Genomic DNA, 6,000 nt, shown 5'->3' on the forward strand with positions numbered 1-6,000 from the left:
TGGCCATTCCTGTCAAGGCCAGTACGGAAACGGGGCACAATTACGTAACGTTTACCACAAGTTTTATTGAAAGAAAGAGGAAGGGCAGCACCCGCGATCCGGTGCTCACTAGATCCGAATACGGAAGTGGATCTTCCGTAGCGAGCGATAGCGGTGTTAGGGACGCAAAAACCGGTCGGTAGCCGGGACAGGGAGAGAAAACGTGGCCAAGGTTGGAAACGAGTCGTAAGCCAGGACGGGAGAGTAGACGTAGTCGGTATTAAAAATGGGTCGTAAGACGGGACGGGAGAGCAGACGTGGTCGGGATCAAAACAGGTCGTCGCCGGAGACAAACGGGACAGGGTCGAAAAAGGCCTCCCCTTTATAAACAGAGGTTCGCAGACGGACTGACAACAGGGGACTGACAGGACTGGGTTTAAATAGTGAATGGGAGACAATCAGAGCCCGCAGCGGTTGGCGGCAAATGAGTGGGCACAGGCGATTCACATCGGTAATCATGACAATTCCAGGACGTTCATACGTGTTCCTTTGTGTGAATACCTCAGTAGAATATGAGCAATTTTTAGGGTCGTTGTCTAGTTGAAGTATCCAGCCTTGGCGCAACTTCAACTTTGTCAATGATTCTTGAACATTGTTCTTAAGTACAGTGTCGGTGTTGATACTGACTGGAATCCATGCGACCTTCCTCAAAACAAGATTGCCGTTGTGAGCACTGGACGCACAACCCCACAACATGATAGAACCAGCACCAAATTTTACCGTGGGTAGTAAAGGATTTTATACATTTGACTATAAAGGATTTTATACGATTGACCACAAGTTACATATGTTCAGTTTAATGCAATAAAGATATTCACTGACTGTGCTTTAGTTCAATGTACAATAAAAGGTCAGGACGGGCTGTGTGAAATGCAGAATGTTTTGTCTAGGACTTTGAAGAAACAAGTGGCAAGTATTTGTCTTGGAATTCTGTATTCTACTGCAGCCATGCATACCGCCCTTTATTTGGTCTAAGTACTTCAATATTAGTTTCATGAGTCGGCTTGAAGAATACTGAAGCACATTTCGACAAGCCAGTTCCATGATGGAATAAGGTGCCATTAAACGAATGAAGTACTTTTACACGAGTAAGGGTCACTGGATAATACCCAACGAGGGTTTAAGTGTGTGGTTGCAATTATAAAAAGAATGGTTAAAACGCTGCACGAATAAAATGCTGGGTAGAAAAAGTTCCTAATGAATTGATTAATGGATGGCTATTGCACTGGAAAGGAAAACAAACGTCACTGTATTTGAAGGCATCGACAAGTGGAACGGCAGTCGGGTACAACCAGTTCTTAAGTCTATGTTTTATTTTAAACTTCTGACTCTGATGCCGGAGGCCAGATCTTGGAAGAGTTCATGGCCTGGGAGGAATGGATCCTGGTAGGGTTCAAGAATTGTTTGAAAGATTTTGAGACAATTGCTGCATTCAATTGATTTGGGTGAGATCTTCTGTATCCGTTGGACAGGGTTCGTACACCTTTTTCATGGCCAAATTCAAGCACTTTTTTAGCCATTTTTTCATTTTTTTCCAGTGCCAAAAGAAAAAAATCCGGTATGAATCATGTATCTTATAGAGCCACGAGTATATCGGTGATTTACATATACCATTTTTTAATCTTGGGTGTGCTTTTATCAAGACATAAAATCTTTTAGAATCCTGTGTAATTCACAAATATATTTGTGGATCCAAACAATACATGTATAAATATTTTTGAGAAAAATATCTCCACACATGACTTTAATATGTACCTTACTTTTTACAGGAAGTTCTTCCCATTACAATTTACCACTAGGAAAGACAACCATAATTTTTGCATTGCCCATAATAAATGTCCATAATGGATAAATACTCGTTGCACTAATACACTTTTCATAGTACCCTGTTTAGGTGTAGCATGAAGCAAACTGTTAGCAAAAGAAAATCATATTTAAGCGAGTCATCTGCGTGGAAAACGCTGCCTCTCCCATTGTAAAGAGATTTCTTTATTTTGCACATGTTGCAGCATGCTGTGCGTGGATTTGTTCTATATTTTAGCCATGGTTTGTATTCTTTTTCAGGCCACCCTCTATTAAAACTGCATCCTCCTAACATTTTGGTGTGGCTTACATGCTCTAAGGCACCTTTCCTAATGTGTTATGCGTGGCTGAAATAGAATACAGAATTCCAAGATGACGATTCATATGCCATACAAAGGCATCGCAGCTTCCGTGTTGGCGTCATTTTTAGGAGCCTTCAGCTGGTACAAAATGCTGCAGCGAGGCTTTTAACTAAGAAAGTTTGATCCCTGTTAGCTTAAGATGTGATTTTAAGATTCTGTTGGTAGTATACAAAATCATGCATGGACTTACTCCCTCATATCTTTCAGATATAATCTCCCCCCTATGTTTCGGTCCGGAGCCTTCGCACTGAAAATGCTGTTCTACTAGTGATCTCAAGATCCAAGAAGAGATCCGCAGTTTGAGAGTGTTCTCCATTCGGGCCCCAGTGCTGTGGAATGCTCTTCCCCCTGAGATTTGATCTGGAACCTCAGTGGAAATGTTTAAATCTAAGCTTAAAACACACTTCTATTCTATAGCATATGAATAACCTATATTTTATGTTGACAGTATCTGTTTATTACTTGTTATTGCAACATCCATTGCAGCCTGGTCATCCTGGAAGGGGGATTACCTCATGTGCGGTCCCTCCTCAAGGTTTCTTCATTTTCCTCATGTTGAGGTTTTTGAGTTTTTCCTTGCTCTCATGTAGGTTTTAGATCAGGGGGATGGTGTCTTAATAGTCTGTAGTTTGCAATAGTCTATGGTCTGTGAAGCCCTTTCAGACTCCTTGTGATTAAGGGCGTCACCAATAAACATAACTTGACCTAACTATGAGAACTGCTTTATTTCAGTAGTTGGTCAGCAGTCTTTATTATTTGTAATATATGATATACATACAAAACAACATGACTTCACTTGACTAATAATAGTCTGTGGTCTGCAATAGTCTGTGGTCTGTCCTTTGAGACTTTTTTGTGAATAAGGGTGTCACAAATAAGGGATCATGATACAAAAGTTTTAAAATCGCTACATTGGCTCTCTCTGCATTTCAGGATTGATTTTAATGTGCTTTTACAAATTTTTAAATGTCTTAAAGGTCTTGGGCCATGCTATTTGTCTTTTTTTTTTTTTAATTATATCAGCCCGCACGGTCCCTGGGGACTAATGCCCACAATGGTAAGATGTGGTTCTCGGCTGTGATTGATTATCCACGGATGGGTAGAATCACGGAATGATATGGACGGACGGACAGAAGTACAGCTATTGATAGAGAGATGGATAGATAGAGATTAGATGGATGGATGAATAGATAGATGCAGGCATAGAGAGATTGAATGGTTGCATAGATACAGAGATAGAGAGATTAAATGGAGGGATAGATAGAGAGAGAGAGAGAGAGCGCGAGAGAGAGTGATGCTTGGATGGATAGATAGATGGATGGAGATTAGATGGATGGATGAAAAGATAGATAGATAGAGAGAATAGATAGACCAAGGGGGAGAACAGAGAGAGAGAAATAGATCTGATGGATAGATAGATAAAAAGACAGAGATTACATGGATGGCTGGATATATAGATAGAGATAGAGGGGGGGTGAGAGACAGAGAGAGAGAGAGAGAAAGAGAGAGATTTAATGCATGAATAGAGAGAAATGAAAAGAGAGAGATTAGATGGATGGATGGATGGAAGGATGGGTGGATAGAGAGAGAGGGAAAGAATGGATAGATAGATATATAGATGGACAGAGAGAGCAAGAGCAAGGGGGAGAAAGAGAGACACAGAGAGAGAAATAGATTTAATGGATGGATGGATAGATTGATAGATAGAAAGAGACCGAGATTAGATGGATAGATAGATAGATAGATAGATAGATAGATAGATAGATAGATAGATAGATAGATAGATAGATAGATAGATAGATAGATAGATAGATAGATAGATAGATAGATAGATAGATAGATAGATAGATAGATAGATAGATAGATAGATAGATAGATAGATAGATAGATAGATAGATAGATAGATAGATAGATAGATAGATAGATACTTTATTCATCCTTGTAGGCAAATTGAGGCCATCTGCTGCTATCCCTATCTCACATGGTTAGTCTGTGCCTTGTCGTGATCATATTTCATTTCTATGAGTGTTTATTTTGTCTTTATTGTATTTTAACTATTGTGTGTGTCAGTATTAGGTGTTTCTGGTTGAAGGGTGGGGATACAGAAAGGGACTTAACGTCTTCTTGATTTCATTTGAATGTTGTACGCATATACGGCATTTCAGCTCAAACAAAGGCAACGCCTATTTTGACCATAAATCAAAAGGTGAGAGGCCCAAATACCATCTCCACACACCGTGACATCACAAACCTCTACTTTCCCATCCCTGAAAAGCGACAGCATCGTCACACAAATGGCATTCAAACTTTCGCACGCCTCCACCTGCAGCATCTCGTCGCATTGACATCACTCGGCTTTTTGGGGCAAACCACAAGACACGCTTCTCCGCTGGCTTTCTTCAAAGAAGGTGTCGGCATTCTCACAGCAGCCGCCTCCTCGCACGCCCCAATCGGGCGTCGATGTCACTTCCAATTTAATATCTACCGCAAAGTGGGGGGAATTCATGTTTCACGACCATATTGAATAGGAAATCGAAACTAGATGTATCTAGGGGCGGGAGGACAGAAATTATTTGTTTTTTAGGATCATTTTGCTTTTGATAATCAGGGCAAATAGAAATGATATTTAAAAAGGTGCATAACAACTGACAATACAGTACATCCCTTGTATTGTTTGTTAGTTGCATCATTAATATGTGTTTTGAGATTATAAACCGCTACTTTTTTTATAGGTTTTAAGTCATTCAGCCTAGAGAACTATTGTGTGGACTTTTCTTCCAGATGAATTGTAAAGGATTAAAGAAAATATTCATTTGATTTAAATGTTTTCGTTTTGGGTAATGAATGGCCTAAATTAGCATACGGCAAATTTACAATCACAGTCTTTTGACATAAACCACATGTACTAAGACAGATAAGAAAATGTAACCATGTCCTAATAATAAGATGATGATCTTTTTTTGTGGTGGGTAGATCATTTTGACTGGTTATTTTGTCAGTAGCTCTTATGCTAATAAGGGCCTGGCAAACAACATAATGGATTATCCATTTTTGCAAATTAGGGATGCACCAAAATGAAAAACTGGGGCCGAAATCAAAAAAACGAAGATGGGAATTTTAAGCGTTTTATTTATTAAATTTAAGTTCTTCAAAAATCCGGTCAGACAATAAATATATTCAGAAAAGTAAAACTTTTAGTACACCTTTTGCATTTTTTTCAGCTTTTAGTGGACAAACAATGGAAAAAGGGAACATGTACTGAATCCCTAAGGCCCCCAATGAGCAGGTAGGCGCCTGGCATGGCTGACTCCCTATCAGTGTGTGAGTGTGCGTGTGAATGGGTAAGTGTGAAGCACATTGTAAAGCGCTTTGGAAGGTCTTCATTGACTTGAAAAGCGCTATAGAAATGCAGACCATTTACATAACTATACAATTATACATTTTGTAAACAGGCCTCAAGAAAAATCACATTTATTTCATGTATTTTTATTTAATTTAGTTTAATGACAATATTCAATCAACTAAATGCCGATAACTCTTATAACTTAGATCAGGGGGTGTCAAACAGGCGGCCCGCGGGCCAGATGAGGCTTGCTAAGGGATTGAATCCAGCCCGCGAGACAACGATGAGGGAAACACAAGAGAAAAATGAGCTGCAAGTTGAAATATGTCCACTTGAGGTTGCCAAAGCCAGGTGCCTCGAACAAAGGCTGTAGTTGTATTTCTTTCTCTCGCTCTCTCTCACTCTCTCTCTCTCTTTTTTGATTTCTTTGTTCCTCTTTGTCTCTCTCTGTGT

The sequence above is a fragment of the Urocampus carinirostris genome, chromosome 13, assembly GCF_059441175.1.
Source record: "Urocampus carinirostris isolate Australia breed hairy pipefish chromosome 13, RoL_Ucar_1.0, whole genome shotgun sequence".
NCBI lineage: Eukaryota > Metazoa > Chordata > Actinopteri > Syngnathiformes > Syngnathidae > Urocampus > Urocampus carinirostris.